Source organism: Equus przewalskii, chromosome 32 (genome assembly GCF_037783145.1).
Source record: "Equus przewalskii isolate Varuska chromosome 32, EquPr2, whole genome shotgun sequence".
In the NCBI taxonomy this organism is placed as follows: Eukaryota; Metazoa; Chordata; class Mammalia; order Perissodactyla; family Equidae; genus Equus; species Equus przewalskii.
In genome coordinates this window covers 5462450-5486061 of record NC_091862.1, presented here as the reverse complement: position 1 = coordinate 5486061, position 23612 = coordinate 5462450, and positions in this window count along the sequence as shown.

The following is a 23612-nucleotide window of genomic DNA, read 5'->3' as shown; positions in this document are numbered from 1 at the left end:
GAAAATTTTAATAGCCATTTCTCACAGTTAAAAGAACAAGTAGACAGAAAATCAGCAAAGAAATAGTAGATATGAACAGCACTATCAATCAACGTGATCTGATTAGCACTTATAGAAAACACCACTCTATGACAGCATAACGTTCAACATTATTAGTCATTAAGGAAGTGAATTTAGTAATACAATGAGATGTCACCTCACGCCTATTAGAATGGCTAAAATTAAAAAGACTGACCCTACCAAGTGTTCGTGAGGATGTGGAGAAACTGGAAGTTTTATACACTGCTGGTGGGAATGTAAAATGACACAACTTTGGAAAACACTTGGGTGTTTCTTAAAAAGGTAGACATCAGTCCTATTATCCAACTAGTTCATTCCTAGGTATTTATCCAACAGAAATGAAAGTATGTGTCCTTACATAGTCTTGTACACAAATGTTTAATAGCAGCTTTATTTGTAAAAGCCCCAAACTGGAAACCACCCAAATGTCCTTCAGTGAATGAATGGAGAAACAAATTGTGATGCATCCGTATGATGGAAGACTTTTCAACAATAAAGGGAATGAAACATCAATACATGCAACGTAAATGAATCTCAAAATAATTTTGCTAAGTGAAAGACGCCAGACAAAAAGAGTACGTACTGTATGATGTTGTTTACATAAAACTCTAGAATCTATCGTGACAGACAGCAGATCAGTGGTTGCCTGGGGAGGAGTCATGGGATAGGGAGGGAGGGAGAATTACAAGGGAGCATGAAGAAACCTGTGGGGGTGGTGGATACATTCACTGTCTTGATTGTGGTGTTGGTTCCATGGGTGTATACATATGTCAAAACTTATAAAGTTGTCCAATTTAAATATGTGTGGTTCATTGTACGTCAATTATATTTCAATAAAGCTGCTAAAAGACAAGCTATTACACGAGAACTAGAACTAGAAAATTATTATTTCATAAGCCTTACCCAACCTAACCAAGCTTCCAAGTTGAAAGACTCACATTTCCACACATCTATGGATGACTAATTTTTGACAAGGGAGCCAAGAACTCACAACAGGGAAAGAAAAATCTCTTCAATAAATGGTGTTGGGAAAACTGGACAGCTGCATGCGAAAGAATGAAAGCAGACTGTTATCTTACTCCATAAACAAAAATTAACTCAAAATGGATCAAAGACTTGGATGTAAGACCTGAAACCATAAAATTTCTAGAAGAAAACATAAGCAGTATGCTCTTGGACATTTGTCTTAGCAGCATCTTTTCGAATACCATGTCTGACCGGGCAAGGAAATGAAAGAAAAAATAAACAAATAGGACTACATCAAGCTAAGAAGCTTCTGCACAGCAAAGGAAACCATCAAAAAAATGAAGAGACAACGTAACAACTGGGAGAATATATTTGCAAATCATATACCTGATAAGGGGTTCATATCCAAAACATATAAAGAACTCATACATCTCAACAAAAACAACCCAATTAAAAAATGGGCAAAAGATCCAAACAGACGTTTTTGCAAAGAAGATATATAGATGGTCAACAGGCAAATGAAAAGATGTTCAACATCATTAACTATTAGAGAGATGCAAATTAAAACTATAATGAGATTTCACCTCATGCCCATCAGAATGGTTATCATTAACAAGACAAGAAGTAACAAGTGTTGAAGAGGATGTGGAGAAAAGGGAACCCTCATACACTGTGGTAGGAGCGCAAACTGGTGCAGCCACTGTGGAAACAGTATGGGGACTCCTCAAAAAAGTAAGATTAGAACTACCATACGGTTCAGCTATTCCAATGCTGGATATTTATCCAAAGAACATGAAAACACGAATGCATAAAGATATATGCACCCCTATGTTCATGTCAGCATTATTCACAATAGCCAAGACTTGGAAACAATATAAGTACCCATCAATGGATGAATGGATAAAGAAAATGTGGTATATATACACAATGGAATACTACTCAGCTATAAAAAAGAGGAAATCTTGCCATTTGTGACAACATAGGTGGAACTTGAGGGTATTATGCTAAGTGAAATAAGTCAGACAAAGAAAGATAAACACCATATGATCTCACTCGTAAGTAGAAGATAAATACAACGACAACAACCAACAAACACATAGAGACAGAGGTTAGACTGGTGGTTACCAGAAGGGAAGGAAGAGAGAGGAGGGTGAAAGTGGTGACAGGGCACATGTATAGAGTGATGGATGGTAGTTAGACTTTGAGTGGAGAACATGATGTAACCTACACAGAAATCAAAATATAATGATGCACACGTGGAATTTATATAATGTTACAAACCAATCTTTCTTCAATAGAAGGAAAAAAAGAAAGAAAAAAAGACTCACTTAAGCCAGACTTCAAAACCTCAGTGTCTGTCCTGACTTTGCCCTCCTCTCTGAGATGCTGCCATGGTTCTGTTGAGCTGACGCTCTCCCGTATCCTGCTAAGCAACAAACTTAGCTTTGGCTTATTAACAGGTTGATTTGGTGATAGCTCAGGGAGCCACACTGGATAGTATTTCAATACTGTGGAATACTATGCAGCTCTTAAATAGAAGGAGTTCTATGCCAGTTAAAGAGGAATTCCAGGATGCAGTGTTGAGTGACAGAAACCAGATGCAGAAAGTTTCACATTTTTATAAAGCATTGATTAAATAACACAACATTTTAGATGAATCCATATATATGCTTGTGCCATGATTATATGCCCCATGGAGAAAGCTATGAAGAAAATTATGCCAGTCGGTGAACACTGGTTATCTGAAGAAGGTGAGAGTCTAGATAGAAAAGAGAGGGGAGAAAGCAAAAACTAAGCAAGACCGGACCCGGCCAGGCCAAGTGATTAAAGTTCCGTGTGCTCTGCTTCAGTAGCTTGGGTTCATGGGTTCAGATCCTGGCATGGACCTACTCCACTCCTAGCCATGCTGTGGCAGCATCCCATATATAAAATAGAGGAAGATTGGCACAGACATTACCTCAGGGATAATCTTCTTCGAGCTAATTAAAAGGAGGATTGGCAACAGATGTTAGCTCAGGGCCAATCTTCCTCAGCAAAAGAAAAAAAAAAGAAGCAAGAAGTAAACATGTTTAAAGAAAAATAAAAGCGTCCATCATCAGAGCAGCATTTGTATTATGAGCCCATTTCTATGCTTCACTGATAACTTCAAACTGTTAATAGCGATAATGTCAAGTTTCCTTGAATTAACAAACACACAGTAAAAAGTATTATTTTATTGCACTCTCTGTTCCTTCTCTCTCTAACCATACAGGCCTACTATCTCATTAATTATAATAATTCTAGTGTAAATAGTAAATTTTGAAACCACAAAATCTCCTTGATAAGTATCTTTTTTTCTGCAAACAGCCATAACTTTTGCTTCCTCATTTGTTTAACCAATCTCATTAAAACTTTACTGCTTGATGAATGTTTCATGAATTTTTAAAGACATAAATCTTCTCCCGTATTTTTTTAACAGAGAACCCTGCTCTAGTGCTCATGTTTTCACTTCTGCAAAACTAGCCTAATTCCACACAAATTGAAAAGACCTTGGTACCGCCTTTGTCTCCAGTGAAAAATGAGCCCCATTTGATGACTGACCTTCCAAACAACTGTAGCTTCCACAGAAATATATAGGATCTATCGGCCCACAGCTGTTACCTTATAAGAATCATTACTTGAGCGCTCACGGGAAAACTCGTTTCACTGGGATGGCTGAGTTGACGGAACTCTCAAAAATATAATAAAATAAAATGATGCATATAAACCCTGAGTGAGAGCTTCGAGGAGAAGCAAAGATGAGTACTTTTATTCCTGGAGACAGGCGCAGTTGTGTTAGTGTTTGGGAAAATTGGCTGTTAACATTCTCAATTATTCGAGAGACTTAAAATGGAGGCTTCTCACTGCCCTTCCGCAAGATGGATACAAATGCAAATTTCACAACTAAAGATGTTTATAAAATAGGATTGTGGCTGAGGGTATTTTAGGCTGTTTGCAGAGGTGAATTAGCACCTTTTGTCTGTTTGTGGTCTCTGGGGCAATGCTCACGAATGCGGTGGGGAGAGATGGTGTGTAACCTGACCATTTCCTTTCACGCTGTTGACAGAATTGCTTCTTACTCCTCCAAGAACAGATTCTTCTCATCCTCTAACATCACCAAGCAGCTATCTACTACCCAGACACCCAGAAACATATGTTTCTCGTCCTTATTTCCTTTAAGGGCGGGACGTCACAGAGCATGATAGATCATGGAAGCAGTTTCACTTATAACCCTCCAATTGCTTGATTTCTGAGACTCCAACCACATTGCAGCGGTCACCTTGGGAAGTTTGAGCAAATGCTTTATATTTTGTTAGGATAAGAAATTTGACTAATGCCTTGATAATCTGAAAAGCATCTCCTCCCACTGGGGTATCATCTTCATGTGAGACTTACAGTGTCTGTTTTTGTGTCCCTATTCTTGCATTATTACCAGCTTCCTCCTTGGCCCTAATGGGCCACTCAGGTGCCTTTTGGAGATTTGCTTTATCGTCAGCTGCAAAGGTAGAGCATATGATGCAGGGAATTCAAAAGTTAGATACCTGGGACACTGACAATAAGTCCTTGTAGATAAGCAGAGGGAAATTTTTAATTAAAACTAATTAACATGAAATTGGAGTTTCTGGTCATTAATTGTGCACAGTCTGATTTAAATTTCTGAAGCTCCTTGGGTCTTGCACTAGTGATCGGATCCGTGGGAACAAGGATGTTCTTGATTTTTTTGTCTTTGCAAGTGACTTTGCTCACAATTTCTTTACAACTTTTATTTCCACTCTGGAATTAGTCTGAGGTAATAAGCCTGGGGATGGAGGCAGGGGATGAGGTGGAGAAATGAAGAACTTAACGATATCTCCCAGGAGCACACGAACCAAATCTTTCTAGGTACCCAGCATTCTCTTCCTCCCTGGAAAAAAGGAAATTTTGTGAAGTGTTAACGGCCTTTGTGAATCATTCCAAGTAGTATTCTTGAAGGCATTTTCAAGAACAACGTTTCTTCCCTTTGGGATCCCAGCCTCTCACACTGCTGAGGACCAGAGCAGAGTGGCTTCAGGAAATGCAGGATGCTGGGGCAGGGGAGCAGAGGCCAGGTGCCTCCCGGTTCCTGGTCCTGGTGGATGTACAGGCTGTGGCCTCAAGACCTCGTGATGTTGTGAGGGAGCTCTGTCCTGGGGAAGGTCTCTCTCCCCAGCTGTATACCCAGGACCTGGAGGGAGGCATCCAAACTTTACAATCTGATTTTTATCACCAGTGACATGGAAATGACAATATTTATGCTGTTTATCCCAAGCAAGTCTGACCCACTCTGTGGGCTCTGCTGGGAACAGTGGGAACTGTGCCAGGGTGGTTTGAGGACAAATGAGTGGCAAGAAACACTAATACTGGTGAAGTTTCATTGCCTGGGTTCTCCTGAGAAACAGAACCAATAGGAAATATTCCTTGTCTTTAAAAATTACTTTTGTTAATATATTCTTCTGATTATAAATGTAATACATGGTAAAGTATGATATTAGTAAAATGTGGTGAAAGTATAACAAAATAAATAAAATCCTCTGCAATTCGTCCACCCAGAAAATACCACCCTTTGATATTATGGTGTATTTTCTTCTAGCCTTTACTGTGAAAAATTAATTTTGGTGTCGCATAAATGATTCTCTACAAGGACACTGCGAGTTTACATTTAGCAATTTTATATCTTATGGTTTTAAACTTGAAATATATACACACACTCACACATACCCCTCGGCCCCCCCCCCCCCCACATATATTTGGAGAGAGAGAGTAAGAAATTGGCTCCTGAGATTACCGGCCTGTCAAATCTAAAATCTATAGGACAGGCTGGAAGCCAGGGAAGAGTTAATGCATCAACTTGAGTCCAAAGGCCATCTGGAAGCAGAATTCCTTTTCCTGGAGGAAGTCAGTCTTTGCTCTTAAGTCCTTCAACTACTTGGATGAGGCCCACCCACCCTACAGAGAATAACCTGCTTTACTCAAAGTCTACCAATCGAAATGTTAATCTCATCTAAAAAAATATCTTCATAGCAACATCCAGATCAGTCTTTGATCAATCATCTGGGTACCATCGTCAAGCCTAGTTGACACACAAAATTAACCCTCCACCTGCTGAAAATAGCATGAGAGCAACCCATGCTGTGATTGGCTGGCCCAGAAGCAACTCTGCCTTGATGGGTGAATTGGAAAGTCAGACATGGCAGCAGTTCTTGGAAAGAGAAGGGACCATCTTGTTCCAGCCACTTCTCCCTGACACTCTGCTGATAGTTTGTTAACAGTGGAAGCTTGTCTCAGTACATGCCCTGTGCTCAGCCTCTCTGGGTTTGTGGGAGGCAACCCTGGGAGGATGTCCTAGAAAGAACCCAGGAATGTCCAGCGTGAGCCCCAACTCACTAGGAAGTCGTTCCTGGAGACAGTTCACTCGCCATGCCATGTGACGACTGAGAAATAGCAGATGACTATGCTTGGCTTGGGGATCAAGTACCCCCTGAGATTTCTCTGATGACTCACCCTAAACCTAGTTTACTTAATAAGAAGACAGCACCTCTGGCAGGGGAGGGCCTGTCTGAGGCCCTGTCCTCAGGAAGAGCCTCGGTCCTTCTCCAACACTTGGCTTTAGTGCGGAGCCTGACAAGGGTGTGATCAGCACGAAATGTTTCTGTTATCTTTCAAACAAAGAAATTCACTCCCACATCCCATCCGCTTTCTAGTTACAGATTCTCATTATCGCTTAAGAACTACTTTATTTTTAATAACTTAGGAATTATGTTTTATCACATATTTGTCCATAAGAATACCATATGAGACAAATGAAATATTTTTCTGTTTCATTTTATTGACTATATAATCTTTTTCTTGATGGACATGTACATCCTGCTACGTTCTCAAGTTTAAAACCATGAGATATGGAATTGCTAAATACAAACCTATAGCAGTCCTTGGAGAGAACCATTTATGCCCCATCAAAATTAATTTTTCGTAAGTAACAGCTAGAAGAACGTCCACCGTAATATAAAAGGATGGTCATTTCTGGGTAGAGGGATTGTGGGTAATTTTATCTATTTTGCTATACTTTTAAGGCATTTTACTAATATCATACATTAGCAAGTATTGCATTTATAATTAGAATATTTTAATCAAAATAACTTTTAAAGACAAGGAAAATAAAATTACACTACAAGCAGACATTATCGACATAATAGTTCTTTCATAATTTAATACGACAGAGATTCTGATAATTTGCTAAGCTTGTCTTACCCGTCCCTGATGTGGGAACTGGATGAACAATTATTTGCACGCTTCTAGTGATAGAGAGATGAAAAGGTATCAATCTTGGGGGATGGACAGAATTCTATGTGTCTTATGGACTGATTTTACCTTTTATACTTCTTGATGAGCTTTCGCACCCCTCCTTGGGTACACGTGAAATCACTCATACCCGTGCTGTCCAACCTCATTCTGGGCCAGGGTGGAGTGGCAGTGGTGTCCCTAAGCCCAGTGCCCCCACCTTCTACAATCTGGGTCACTTGGTGAGAGGGAGAAGAACTCCAATGTTCTGGATCCTAAATGTCGCCTCAAATACACCTCTCTTGTCCTTTCTGTTGGTGTTATTTTTTCCCCATTTGTTCATGGATTTTATTTATTCTGCCATTTTAGAATTTATCATACTTCGATTTATTAACATCAACTTGGTGGTGCCTCATTTCCTTCCTGTGCATAATTTGTAGGCAGGGGTCGCGTTGCTTTCTTCTGGAATTGCTATGCTAGCACATTGCTTTGCACACAGTAAATGTTACAGCGCACTGATGCTTCTATGATGCCATTCTGGATAAATGGATTATCTGGCTGATGTCTCACCAATATCAAGACGAGACACTTAGACTCAGGATGTCTGTTAGACATTCTCTGTGGGATTGGTCCAGAGGAGCGGGGTCAAGGATGCTGCCTATGAGCCAGGCTTTGTTAAGACCCTCGGGTCAAGGTTAGTGGATGAAGTCACTACTCCAGTCCGAAACATCTAGCCTCTTCATTTTTAAATTCAATTGAGAAGAGTGGTCAATTTAGAGATTAAAATGGATTCTGGCCATAAGGGGCCAGTTAAGTCCTTTAAATAAATTATCCACAAGGTCCAAGCCAATAAGAGGAAAAGCAGTATGAGCTATATAAAACAAACCAGGAACATTTAGAAATGAAATTTACCCTTTTTGATGATAAAGGAAGGCCAGATTCTATTTTCCTTTCGCTTGACAAGGCTGTGCCTGATGACACACAAAATTCTGCTAAGAACAAGGGAAAACAGTGCATTAATAAAACTATTAATATAAACAATTAACACTTATATGGTTCCCACTCCATGACATTCAAGTAGTTTTTGGTAAGTCATTAACCCTTTCTTAAGATAAGTCAGCTTCCATTTTTGTGTCTCCCCAAACATCTTTTGTCCTTAAATTCATATCCTGGTAAGAAGTCATTGAGTTTCCTTGGAGTTTTATTGAGATTTTCCAATTTCTCAGAAATTATTTCCAGGCATCAAAGCTTCTGCAAAGAGTGTGCAAATCAGATTTTGTAGATCAAGTTTGCCTGATGTAATGATTACATTATATTATGTTAAAAGTCACTTAAATATGGGACTTTTTTCTTATGCTGGGAGGCTAAGATTTTGAAAGAGGGACAGATACAGATAAAGGATGAGAAGGAGAGCATGGAACTGTCATCAACAATTAGAAAAATGGTACTGAAAATTGGAGATGGTTTTTTTAAGACCTGTTTAGATTTGCAGGTGATGAGAAAAAAGCATTTTCCAAAGTTTAAGAACCATCAGGCACTTAGTGGCTTTTTCAGCTTGGTGAAGCAAGACTGGATTGGAGCATGTGTATATTTAGTTGGCAAGAAAAAACAGTGAACTAGAATTCCTCTAATTGTCCGAATTTAAAGGAAAGTGCTAGAGAGGGTCTGACAGAGGAGGAGATTGGTAATGGAGCAAGGGGGAAATGTTGGCTAACTATGAATGTTCCGGAAATTCATTTCTTTTTATACAAACTATTGTATCTCTCTGTCGCAGGGTACCAAATAAAATTCAGTTTGACCAGGAGCATGTGCTCCCCAGAGGAAGGGGGAAGGCCTGTGTTGGGGAATATTTGGTCCTGTTCCCTTCATTCATTCTCTGAAGAGAACAGACTCCAGAAAAAGCAGCTACATGAAATTTCATCCCCCAGACTCTGCAGAAGACTTACAAGCCCTTCTTTTACAAGCAGAAGACTGACTCTGCAAGGCCAGTCTTGGTAGCGTTGGCAGCTAAGATTGAAATTTTCTGAATTATTCTGGGGATGGTACACCGTGGCTATAAATGTTCCAAAGTACAGTCTTCATTAGAGCTAAGAACCAGTCAAACTTTTTTTGGACATATAGGTCACATAAATAGTTAACTACATGAATTGACATTTACTCAGTTCAATAATGCATGATATTCTTTTGAGCCTTAAGAAGATGTAGAAAAAGCAGCAGATAATATCTAGGTATAAGATTCGTTTCCCTACACTGGTGTTAAAAGCAATTATTTGTGTACAGACACTATAGGATCTGGGCAAATTGCACTGAGTAATCCCTTGATATTTTGATGCAGATGGTGTATAGCTAAAATCAGAATGGTAACAGCCACCCAGTGGGGTCTGGGAGTGTGTGTGCATTAGAGTTTTGGTAGGGGCTAAGGAGGCTTTGGGACCAAGCCACAGGCTAGTCTCGGTCTTTAAAGATAGTAGAGGAGTTTATATGCTGATTGTGTATGGATGCATGTGTGTAGGGATGCATGTGTTTTATACATACACACAAAAGGCTAGTGGTTTGTGGGTTTGCTTGTTGTCATGCTAACTCTACCCTCAGCAATGTGGTCCTCTCCAGTGTTCGAGACCCAGAACAATTGATCTCATATGCTTTGCACTAGGATTGGCATCTACAAGGATGTGGATCACCGCGTCTGTTGTCATCGCTTTTTCACAAATACTTAGCATATTGTCTTCTCAAGGTCCTCACTGAATCAAATCTCAAGAGTCGAATGGACTCCAGAGTGTGGTATTGAAACCAGAGGGGCAGCCTGAATGGCTGTCCTTAGTTGTTGGAATTTAAACAAGAGAAAGGATTTTCAAATGAAAAAGCTAAGAGCTTTGACACCCTTTAAGAGAATGGTGATGCTGACATTTTGGTTCTTACCATAAATTTAATGTTCTCCATTATGGCTTTGGGGAAATGGAAATTGCTGTAGTTGGGGTTAATAGATACAGTAAGTGTGCCGATTTTACCTAGTATGTAAACCAAGGCTTATGGTAACTATAATCTGCATTTCCTTTTTCTTGTTTGCTGCATCCCCTGAATAAGAGCTCTTGGCTTTGACACTCACTATTGGGCTGATCTTTGCAGGCTTTTTGGCTCACCTCTGTCTACACACATTTGCACACACGCACACACACACAGGCATGTGTGCACACGGGCACATACACTTTTTATTATTATTCCGCAGTCCCTCACAGGCACAGTTAAGGTCTGGAATGAAGTTCCAGAGGTATACTGGTTCAAGCCCCTGCCTCAAGCAATGCTAGCCAGCCACACAGTAAAGATGGCAATAAATCCTATTAGTGGAGATTTCAAGGACTGTAACCGCTCTTGGGGGCCTGTGCTGGCACTTAATCATTTAGACAAGAAATTTTCCTTACAGCTGAACAAATTTCCTTTGTATCTGTTGCAGATTTACATTATTTAGGGTCTTTATTTAAAGATAATTAAAATGAATTTTATTTTGAGGGATAGAAGTTCTCAAAATTCTTCAGCCTGTCTGTGGATAAGCTTGATAGACTGCAGATTCCGTACGGACTCAGGTGGCCATAGAAGTGTGTGACTTTAGGATCCTCGCAAAGCATATTCTTGCCGTACCCTCCAGTTTCATATAAAAATAAGACTCTGTTATGTGCTTTATTGGTTTATTCTTTTAATGTGTGTCTCATTTGAATTCTTAGTGCTCTACTATTCTCTCTCTTTCTAATATTTACCTTAGTTCATTGCTTGGCAAAATGGCATTCAATCAGTATTTGTGGAATGGATAAATGAATATACCTCAGCGTTTCACAAATTGTTGTTAATAGATGTCATGCAGAGTAGGGTTCCATTGTCAAATTAATGTAGAATATATCAGATTAACAAAGTTGAAGAGGTCCCTTTGCTATAAGACCTGTCAGAGTGTAGAATGTCAATGTACATTGTGTATGGATGAGAGGGAGATGGGGGGTGCTGAGCTCCCTGGATATACTGGTTCTTAGAACAGTGCTTGGCATAGAGCAGTGTGTGTGTGTGTGTGTCTTGGTTGTGGTTGCTGATGTTGTTATATTGTGACTGCATTTGTCTTTGGAATGCTTTTTCCCATAGAATTTCTTAGGACTAGAATTCCACTAGCACACAGTTTTGGAAAGGCTGACATACCCTCTCTTTGCGTTAAGGGGACTCATTGATTCCTATGACATTAATTAGGAATTGGGAATAATTCACTGGGGCTAGTCTGACATCTATCTTCGTACTATCTGTAACAATGTAGTTTGTTAGGAAATCCATATGGTAAAACAAACCGCAGGAGGAAGTTTTAATTTTAAGTAAATGAAGTCTTCGATATACCCACGAGCACTTTAGAAGCACCCATTTACTTGGTTAGAAGAGTTGATGAGCCAGAGATCTCTACGAAGACCACCTTGGATCCCTTCCTGACAACATTTTATGGTTTTCATTTACTTTATGCATTTAAAATAAAGACACCACATTTGTAGTCTTCTCTTGATAGTCAGAACTAGTGATGCAGTACTCCAAATTTTTTTCTTTTGTGTCAGTATTAAATTTCCCCACCTCTGATGAAAAAATTTCATCATGGTTTTACGCCTAATTTTTCGTATTGGTCACAGTCACTTTAGGTCTGTCCTGTGTTCTAACATGTGAACTTGCCATCCTTTATAAGTGTGCTCTCAATGCTTCATCCTGACCATCCATTCAGACAGACAATCCTGGCGAGGGCCATTGATTGCCCTCCTTCTTTCACTCCATTGAACATCATTACTTTGTAATATCCCCACAGGCTCATGAGAGCCTTTCCCAATCTCCTAGACTACCGTTTTCCTCTGTTGTTTCCAAAATTAACATTCTTAATGAAGTCCTGATAGATTGTGCCCATTGCTTAACTTGTAGCTCTGAGGACTGTCATTGACAGAGAAGGAGCTGGAATGGATCAGACAGGTTGTTCTCCGTATTTACAATCATGATTCTTAGCGTGCATTTGCAAAGGAACCCTTATTTGGAATAAATTCTAATATTTACTCAAGCATCAAATTTCAGTGACTGGTCTGTAATTACCACTAGGGTTGTTCTCTTCTGTCTGACCTCCCTCCCTCCCTCCTTCCCTCTTTCCTATGAGCTCTGTGTTTGTCTATTTCCAGGCCTTTGGAAATTTCCCTGCCTTCCACGTCAAACATAATTGCTGATGGCTCTTCGGTAGCACTTGCCAATTTGCCAACGTAATGCGCAACTTTCCAGACTGCCTTTGGTGTTCTCAGCAATATGTCCAGAAAGAAAGGGCTTTTATACTCTGGATTTATGACTAGTGGCCCTAAAGAAATTTACAAATTCATAACACACATTTATAAGTAGGATTTTAACACTGATTTTCTCTTTTCAAATTTTAAAAAAAGCACTCAAAGTTGAGTTTATTACAGCTTGAGAGGAGCTGGAAAAGGATTCAAGACAAATATTTTTGGGCTCAGAACATGTGTGAGGTCACTGTGCCCTCACAGAAGTCTTCTCGTGGAGATGCCGAATGGTAATAGGAGACGGAAATCTGGAGTCTATTTCTGGAACCTCCTCTGACTCATCCCGTTATCCGGGGACGATTCTTATTATTTCTGCATCACTCTTCCATCTGTAAAATGTGCATGCATGTCAATGCTCTAACCTTCAGGCATCCTTGAATCTTGGGTTTTCTACTGGAGTCTGTCTGTCCCTTGGTAACTGCCTGGAAGCCATACAAGTAAGAGCGGGCAGCCAGCCCCAGGCATGGAGGGACATGGAGGGGTCGGGATCTTGGTAGCAGAGCCTTGTGTGATTGCTGAGTTGAGGAACTGTTCATCAGATTACACCCAGAAAGTTTTCACTGGGATGGGAAGGCCTGAAATGCCTCTGAGTTTAGGGCCTGAGGCATATGCTGAGTGATTCTTTGTATGATTTTTATGATGACTTAGAGATGCTGAGGACATATGCATTTTAAAGCCTTTATAGGGTGATAGTTTCCTTTGAATTAGAAGAAACTTGGGTGGGTGGGGGAGGGTGTACATAGGGAGCCATGCAGGACCTTTCTAGACCTGCCGTCAGTGACAGAAGTCCAGGTACACGTGCTCAGATATTTGAGATCAGACAAGTGGAGCATGACTCGATTTCTTTATGCAAAGTCCTGGTTGTCTGCTAGGGGTATCTTCCTGCTGTCCTTATAACTATGGTTCTGATTAATACCGCTAACGCAAATGCTGGAATTCTTGAAGATGCCACAATGAGAGGGCGCTTTGGAAACATCATGTCCAATTGGAAGGGGTGAAGGACATGCAAACAGACATTTGTCCTGTGGCATGTGGCTGATGATCGTTTGGCAGCGAGTGACTTCTACAACTAAAACATTAAATGACACTGATAAAAGAGACTAGAGTGTATTGTAACTTCAGGGAATGTGACCAGACCATACAATAGTACTTTTTCCATGAACTGACCAATCTTACAACACTTATAAAAGAAAAAAAAAGTTCATGATTTAAAAATGGCTCTTTATCTTTCTATTTAATCCGTTGCTTAAGAAATGAGAGAGAGAGAAAATCACCATTTCTGCTTTTCTTGTATTGCTGTGTTGCAAGAAGGGGTGATTGCGCACAGGTTCAGAACTGAATCCTTATTAAAGGAATAAGGAGTGAGGATTCATCTCCAGGGTCCAGGGACTGGTTCTGAGCACATGCGTGATATATCGTAATTAAGCACTAATATATAGAAGACCTCGAGTTAGAATGATTTTCCCCACTTAATTCTGATTAGCATGTGAAGACGATAAGCGCAGGAATCATTATCCTTCTCCATCAGCGTAGGGAGGCTGCCTCAGGCCACGTCACACAGGGTCACCTCGAACACTTGCCCGCACTCTCTCTGGATTCCTCCTTCTCCGGAACCATCAGAGCTTGAAGATGCACAAAGACTCGAAGTTCCCGCTGGGCGAAGGGGTTCAGCTATTATCTTGCACTGAGGGGGAATTGACTGCAGGACTGAGTGGATAGCAACAGAAGTCCCCAGAAAGCTTTGTTCTTCCTTTTATCTTCCTGAAGACTTATGTTGGAGGTTTAACAACAATGGTTAATATTCGTTGAAAGCTTACAGTGGACCAAGTAAAAAGAAAAACACACTCCATGTCATCATCACAATAGTCCTTTGACACTGGTGGTGTTAATGCCCATGGGGTATATATTATACACAGCAGGTAAGCTTGGGGACTTGGAGCCAGATCACCAGATTCAAATCCCAACCCCACCATCTACGAGCTGTGTGACTTTGGATATGTTTCTTAACCTCTCTGAGTCCCAGTTCCTCATCTATAAAATGGGAATACTAGAAGCTCTCTGTCTCATAGGGCTGCAAAGGCATACTTCAGAGATATTGAGGGTTCTGTTCCACACCACTGCAATAAAGCGAATATCGCAATAAAATGAGTCACAAAATCGTTAGGTTTCCCAGTGGGTATAAATGCTATGTTTACACTATACTGTAGTCTACTTAGCGTGCAATAGCATTATATCTAAAAAAAAGTAATGCCTTGATTAAAAAATACTTTATTGTTAAAAAATGCTAACCATCATCTGAGCCTTCAGTGAGTTGTAACTCTCTGCTGGTGGAGGGTCTTGTGAAAAACGCAGTATCTGCGAAATGCAATAAAACAGGGTATGCCTATGCCTGTTCAATGATGAAGTTATATAATGTGCCAAATGCTTAGTTATTACCTGATATTGGGTGACTTTTTAATACGAACTAATAGTGTGACTCTTGCTGAGCTTAAGAATGTAAGTTCACGAAAGAACAAGCTGTGCAATTCTGTCCCTTTGGCTCAATCAGGGGCTGTTCGAGGAGGGTTTGTAGACGGGCCTGAGTCGATTTAAGTTTGTCGCTGTGGGGTCTGACTCAGGCCGAGGCTGTTTGAAGCACGCCTTGCAGCCATTTGAAATGTCTGCAACATCTGCAGCACATCTGGGCCACATGAGGGTCCCATGGTTTAGGAGGACTTGGGTGTAAATCAGTATGGGTTATAATTCATAGGAGAGCTCGACTTTTGCTGGAACTCAACTTGCTTTAGGGGCTTAGGATAAAGATGGAAAAGGTGTCATCGACACAGACTTTGGCTTGCCACTGCTTGGGCCCTTCGGTTCCAGATATGCGCAGGTGATTTATACATCTGTAATGCAATCAGCATTTGTTGGAGTAAAGAACATCCATTTCAATTTCTGCTGAGGAATGACCTTCTGTTGTGTTAACAGATGCTGCCCAGGGCGCAGGCTCGTGCATCTCCCAGGTACCAGGGAGATACCGCTTGTACCCTGAACATTAACACAGCTCAATATCGATCAGATGAGTGAGAATGTGTAACAAGCGGGCAGTAAAGAAGGTGCGAAATTCAGCTGCTTTATTGGGGGTAATTTTCCCTTGAGTTGAATTATCTTCAGAGGCCTTTCAAGTGGAGCAAAAAGACAAAATGAAATCCAATGGGCTTTGGGACAAACAGGTGTGTTAATTTATTATTTCTTCTGTTATTAAAAATATTCTGGTTATAAAAGGAATGCTTTTATGGAAGAACATTTAGGAAAAACTAGAATTATAGAAAGGATAAATGAAACAAATTCTAATTTTGTCACCAAGAATAATCCCCATTGGCTTTTCAGATGAATTTCCTCTAATACTATTTTTAATGGATGTATATACATTTATGTGTATGTAAAGTGGGAATAATACAATGTGAAGAAATTTGCATCTTGCTTTTTTTATACTTAGCACATATTGTAAGCTTTTTCTCCGTGGCATTCAATAGTCTTCAAAAATATGATTTTCGATGCTGCCTTACATTCCATTGTATATTTGAATGTGATTTATAAAATGATTAATCTCATATCAAATGATATGTTTCCTCAAATTGTTCCCTGTTCTATGTGGCAATAAGCATCCTTTACTATAACTCCTTGGTTGTGCATCTGATTGGTCCCGTATGATAGATTGCTAGATGTGTATTGAGTGCATCTAAGTACATAAATACTTCAAAGAAATCGGTACATATGGCCAAGCTTGCCCTCCAGAAACGTGCCAGATTAACTTTCCACCATCAGCGTATGAGAATGGCTATTTCTCCACACCCTCACCAGCCCTGAGAACGTGCTTGTTTAGCGTTCTGTGTTTTACTCTTTCTGTTCTGTCTTGTCTAAATTTTTAACATTTGTCTTTAATTCCTAATGTTAATCTTTAAAAGTGATCTTTCTTGTTATATAAATTCAAGTCAGCCCAAAATATACAAAGTGAGAGGAAGATTCCTCTTCTCATGCTCACCCCCCAAAGGGAGCTTCAGTGAATAATCCGATGTGCACATTTCTCATTTTTTTCACAGTTATAAAATTTTACATATCCATAGGCAAATGTAAATATTTACAATAAAGTTAGAATCATATGCTACATATTATCATGCAATGTACCTTTTTTCCACTTAAAATACGGACATCTTGGGCCATCCTGGTGGTGTAGCGGTTAAGTTTGCACTCTGCCTCAGCGGCCTGGGGTTCGTGGGTTCGGATCCCAGGCGTGGACCTACACACCACTCATCAAGCCATGCTGTGACCGCATCTCACATACAAAATAGAGGAAGATTGGCACAGATGTTAGCTCAGCAACAATCTTCCTCAAGCAAAAAGAGGAAGATGGATAGCAGATGTTAGCTCAGGGCCAATCCTCCTCCTCTTCCTCAAAAAAAACCTAATACAGACGTCTTTCCATGTCACTGTGTTTAGAGAGTACTTATGTAGATGGAAAATGATTTACTTCAAACTCCCTTACTAAAAATGAAGCAGCGAGCATCCCTCCACAGTCATCTTTAGCCTCTTATGTGCACATTTCTGCAGGGTAAATTTCGGGTGGAATATTCCATCTAACTGCTTTCAATAGCTATCTTCAAACTGACTCCAAAACATCCTGTAGTAATCTGCACTTCTATCAAAAGTGTATGAGAGTGTTTGTTTTCCCACATGTATTGGAGAGGATATGGAGAGAAAGGAACTCATACATTGCTGGTGGGAGTGCATACTGTCACAGCCACTATGGAAAACAGTATGGAGATTCCTCAAAAAATTAGGAATAGAACTACCATACGATCCAGCTATTCCACTGCTGGGTATTTATCCAAAGAACATGAAAACACAAAGGCATAAAGATACATGCACCCCTATGTTCACTGAAGCATTATTCACAATAGCCAAGACTTAGAAGCAACCTAGGTGCCCATCAAGGGACTAATGGATAAAGATGTGGTATATATACACGATGGAATACTACTTAGCCATAAGAAATGATGAAATCCAGTCATGGACCTTGAGGAGATTATGCTAAGTGAAATAAGTCAGAGGGAGAAAGTCAAATACTGTATGATCTCACTCACTCATAAGTAGAAGATAAAAACAACGACAAACAAACACGCAGAAACAGATATTGGATTGGTGGGGTGATTAGGCACATGTGTGTGGTGATGGATGGTAATTAGTCTTTGGGTGATGAACATGATGTAGTCTACACAGAAATCAAAATATAATGATGTACACCCAAAATTTATATAATGTTATAAACCAATGTTACCACAATAAAAAAAAAAGGTGTATGAGAGTGTCTATTTCCCTACATGTGCATCAACATTGGGTGCTGTTGATAATTTTTCATTTTTTTCCCACTCTGTTGGGTGACAAATATTATCTCATTCTTGTTTTAATTTACATTTCTTGGCTTTTTTTCACAGTTAACTGTTCTATCTCCTTCTTTTTCTATCAGAAATGGCTATGAATTATGACATATATTTCTGGTTTATTCATTTCTTTTGGGGGAGAAAAGTATATAAAAATGTTCCAATATTTCTGATCTTAAGACAAAAAAGTTCACTATGTATCCACTTCCAGTTACTGCCTTATTTTTCTATTTATCCTTTAAAAAAAATTGTGTGTTTGTGTCTTCTTTCTTGACATCTTACTATAAATACTTACAGTAATCTCAAATTGAATCTGACCAAAATAGAATTTTCCTTCTAAACTTACCCTTGCACAGGCATCCCCATCTCAGAAACTAGACACATCAGTTGCTTAAGGCAAAAATCTTGGAGTTCTCTTTTTTTCTTTTCTTTTCTTCAACACTCAGACAAAGCCCATCAGCAAATGCTATCAACCCAAACTCAGGGAACATCCTTAACCATTCACTTCTCTCCATTCCCACCACATTATCACCTGTGCACGTTGTCACCAACTCTTGCTTCTTTTCACACATCCTTGTTTCCATCCTGCCAGTACCACATGGCACCCAACATCATCTATCAAAAATGTGAATCAGGTCATGTCACCCCCTGCTTAGAACACTCCACAGGCCTCCCAACTCACCTAAAACAAAATCTAAACTCTCTATCATGGGTTACAAAACTTACTATTGCTTCCTCGTCTCTGTCCTCACCTTGCACCCTTTTCCTCTCCTCTCCTATGTTCCAGCCCCACTGGCCTTCTGCAAACTGTCAAGGTCATCCCCTTCTTGGAGCCCTGTGCCAGCTCTTCCTTCCACCAGGAATCTTTCCTTCCCATGTCTGACTCCATAATATGCAGAGCTCAGTCTGAATGTCATGCTCTATCCCATCTGCCTATACTGATTCACACTCATTATTCTGATATTTTTTAATCGAGGTATTTATGACCTATGTCTAAGCTCTAAGAGCGTCTGCTTCACTCGTGCTCTGCTTCCAATGCCTAGAGCAGCGCCTGGCATATAACAGTTCTTGGTAAATGTTGAATTAACTAATGAATGGGTGGATAAATTCCCTTTATACCTGCCCTTTCTTGAGACCTTTATTTATGTGGTTCCCTCAGGGTGGAATTCCCTAATCTGTCCATTCTGTTTTTTGAGATAATTTCTAAACTTCTGTCCTTCGAGGCCCATGCTAAGAATAAGAAGCCTTTCTCAGTCTCTGTCACCTGATGTGATTTCTCCCTTCCTTGAATCCCTCCAGTGCCTTGTGCTTCTCATTGACACTCACTCTTTGCTCCATATTTCGTAGTCATAGTCATTGTCTAATTATTCCCATAGAATGTAAGGTCTTGATGACACGAATGATGTGTTTCTTAACCTGTTTCTTCCGCAGCACCCGGCGAGGCATCGCAAACAGAGTGGGGGCTCTGTGAACATGTGCTTGCCGAACCCCTTCTTGCTATCATAGCACTGCAGAGTATTTCGTGGGTAATGAAAATACTTCATGAAATATACTCTGATCTAGTTCCTGGTTTCAAGAAAAATATTCTCACCTTGGCATCAGTTAGAGCTTCACAGATTCTGAATTGGAGTGAGGTGGGAGATGGAGAGTGAGGTAGTCAGGAGTAGGCTGTGTACGGCTTAGATCTAAGAATGTGTGGGAGCAGTTCCACCTAAAATCAGGGCTCCTCTTTCTTCCCAACTCAAAATTCATTAGAATATCTATGGAAATGGTCCTCCAGCCTCTATTTTTCTAAATTGGGCAGACCCACCTTGGCTCTGCTTTTCTCTCGATGCATCTGCAAGGACTGTCATATTTCAAGTTTTCCCGATGAATTGGGCTGCTGGTAGCTGACACCTCTGAACTGCCGTGGCTGGCGACATCACCTCAGGGTGTCTGTGCTCTGTCTGAGTGACAGGGCCTGACACTCAACTCAGCTTTCACTCTTGCTTAAAGGGAGCGGGAAGGGAATGCCTGCTGGCGGTAACTCAGATGGTAAAGCTGTAGGGAAAGTGTGTCTCGGGGTGAAGATTCCGTCCTGGGCTCTCAGGGTGGGTGGAGTAGACAACTGGGTAGTTAAGGGAGGGGAGAGAAAATACTCTGATATTTTCTAGCTCTTTCCTGAAATCTCACTGTGAAACATTCCATCATGGACAATGCCCTCCTTGAAACATGCTTTACCTTGAGTTTATAGGACTTTAACCTTGCTGCCAAAAGTTGTCTTTTGCCTCCCGGGTCTCAGCTCCTCCTCAGGGCAGGTGACCCTAAGTATAATCTTTGAAGAAAGGAGCATAGATTGGACACAGGCTTTTTTCTCTCTCTCTGTTAATTTCCTTTGTATTACTCCATTGTCAAGTTGCCAATACTATAATTTTATCTGCTACCAAGATGCCAACGATAAAACCATTTTCTTTGACACAGTCATTATTTTAGGGCTTCCTATAGAATTTACTCTGCTTAAACATGTTGTAGGATTGATTTTTGCACTTCTTAAGGTCTCGAGCTTTTCACTTGCAGCACATTTTTTAAAGGAGCAGAGACAAGACTCAGCGAATCCTTGGCTTCGTGTTGGGGGTTTGCCCCCCATGCTGTGGGGGAGAGTGACAGCTGCAGACATAGGGAGGACAGAGATGGGCAGGAGGGGGATTGATGCTTTTGTTTTTCTAAGATGGTGGTGGACAATGACTGACAAATCTTCCAAAAGCACTGGAAGCAAATAAAAATTTTGCTTTGCCGTCACCCATCCACTCTACTAGAATTTTCACCTTTTTAAAGAATCTGTTTCTTTCTTTTTGTCTCTTTTGGGAAAGCCATTGAACTAGAGAGGACAGGCAGGCTAGTGTGTAAGAACATTAAAGAAATGCTCCCGTTAAAAATTGACTGATTAGAGGGCATCGCCATGTGTGGTGATGGGCTGCGTGGATATCGGGGCAGAAGTCCATCCACTCAGTTCTAGCATGAGACACCGAAGGGCAGTCCAGGAGCTTGAAAAGGACTCAGCAGTCCTGCTTCACCTGCAGGTGGTAGTAACAGCGCTGACAACAATGACATTTCAAACACGATTCCTTGGAATGAAACCTTGGCCGCACTTGTTGGACTGGGATGTTCCAATGTCTCCTCCCTACTCACTATAAACCATCACGTAGAGTGGGCTTCTCCTCAGACAGTGGCCATTATCCACTGCTTGTTGATTCTTCTGGGCTTCAGTCTCATGAAGTTCTTCAGTTTTCAAGTTCTTTTGGACATCTTATTTTCCCCCTGTGTGATAACGGCACATTTCTCTAGAGAAAGGGAGTACTAGCAATTTGGGGTAAGCCAAAAGAAAAGAGCAGGGCCATCACAAACGGCTGTGCTTTCATGGACTGCAAGTGGTAGTTGACATCATGCTCCATGTTCTGGGCCTTCCTCCAGGTGGGTGCTCCCATCTCCATTTCAACAAGGCTGCCATCTTGGGCAGCATTCTGTGTCCCCTCACCTGAGATGTTGATTAGATTAAAACAGGTGGTGTTTTCCTTCTCCATTAAGCCCTTAATATTGTGTTTGAAAATAATGATAAAAGATTGCACTAATTAATTTTATCTTATTTCATCCAATTAGAGCGCAAGGGCCTCTTGAACTATACATGGAAATTTAAAGAACATGATATGGAAATTTTCACTGGAGTCCAAATCGCTGGCACTTTGGTCAGCAGACTTTCAGGAGGAGTTCTTTGATAAAATTTTTCACATACAATTCTGTTTTGGCAAACTCTTACTCATCAACTGTACCTACTACATGTTGGAAACTGTGTCAGAATGGATGGGGTATGGTGAACCAGACAGCCAAAGTCCATTAGGAAGATATATACTATATGATAAATAGAGTATATGATCTATATACTCTGGATACCATATATATATATATATATATGCAGTCATGGGTCACTTAATGACAGGGACACATTCTGAGAAATGTGTCGTTAGGCCATTTCGTCATTGTGTGAACATCATAGAGTGCACTTACCTAAACCTTGATGGTACAGTCTACTACACACCTAGGCTATATGGTACTAATCCTATGGGACCACTGTCGTATATGTGGTTCCTCATTGAAACGTCATTAGGCAGCTCATGACCATGTCATATAAACATGTGAAAGTGGGACACCATGCATTGTATTAGGGGCGGGATTTCTCAACTGTGGCACTATTGCCATTTGAGGCCAGATAATTTTCTGTTGTGGGGTTGTCCTGTACACTGTAGGATGTTTAGCAGAATCCCTAACCTCTACCCACTAAAAGCTAGTAGCACTACCCTAGTTGTGACAGCCAAAAGTGAGTCAGATACTGCTAAACTCCCCCTGGAGCACTGAATCTCCTCTAGTGAGGACTCCTGATTGAAAAGAAGTTGAAGGAATGTTTTGAGGAAGATGATGGCATTAAACAGAACATGGCAAGGGAATAGGATAGCGCACGTGGGTTCGGACACGGGAGCCAAAGAGCCTTCCCCAGTTAAGAAGAAGCTCAAGAACACAGAGATGGAACTATCTTTAGAAACAAGAAGTCATTCTTTAAATAAAAATAGTTACCATTTATTAATGCTAAGTTCATGTCAAAGGTTTTAAATGTGTTACCTCATATAATCTTCACAATCAGTCATTTTACAAACATGAAGATTGGAACTTGGGAAGATGGAGAGAACTGTTAAAGTTACAGCTACATAGGAGTTTCTCTCTGGGCTCCTAATCAATCAATATTCTAAAAATAGATCTAATCCTTGTGCTAGATGCTAGCCTCATTCCTTCCTTCTTTTGCAAGACCCCAAAACAGTTAAAATCAGGGAGTGGGAAACCATACATTCAAGACAGAGGTGTCTTTGTCACTTAGGAGATTGAAATAGGAAGCCAGGCTCACTGGAAGAATAATAATTTCTGGAAACTGCCTACATAATCCTTTTATGGATATCTGTGTGTTTTCTTATTGGGAACACCTCTGATCATAACCTCCCAGTGGCTTGTTGTCTCACGGAGAATGCGAGTCAAAATCTTCACAGTGACTGCCCTCTCCTACTTGTCAGACTCCCTCCTACCTAATACCCCCGGCTCAGTCACTCAGGTCACTCCTGCTCGGGGTTCCTGGAACCCCCTGGGCTATGTTGAGGCCTTTTTACCTAATGATTCTTTCACCTAAAACATTCTTCCTCACTTGGCTTCCTCACTTCTCTCAATTGTTTATTAAAACAGCACCTCTTGGTAGAATTTTCTCTTTTCTTCATAGCAATGATTTTCTAACTTGTTATAGATTCCCCTTCTAGAATGCAAATGCCATGAAGGCGAGAGTTTTGTCTGTCATTCTCACTGCTGCAGACCTTAGAACAGTGTCTAGCACACAGTAGGTGCTATTTACAATAGTTTGGAATCAATGGGTAAATTTCTTCGTTGGACAGGTTGGCAGCGTAAAATGAAGCATCCATGGGAAGGGTGTGTTGAGCGTGTAAAGAAAGCTGAG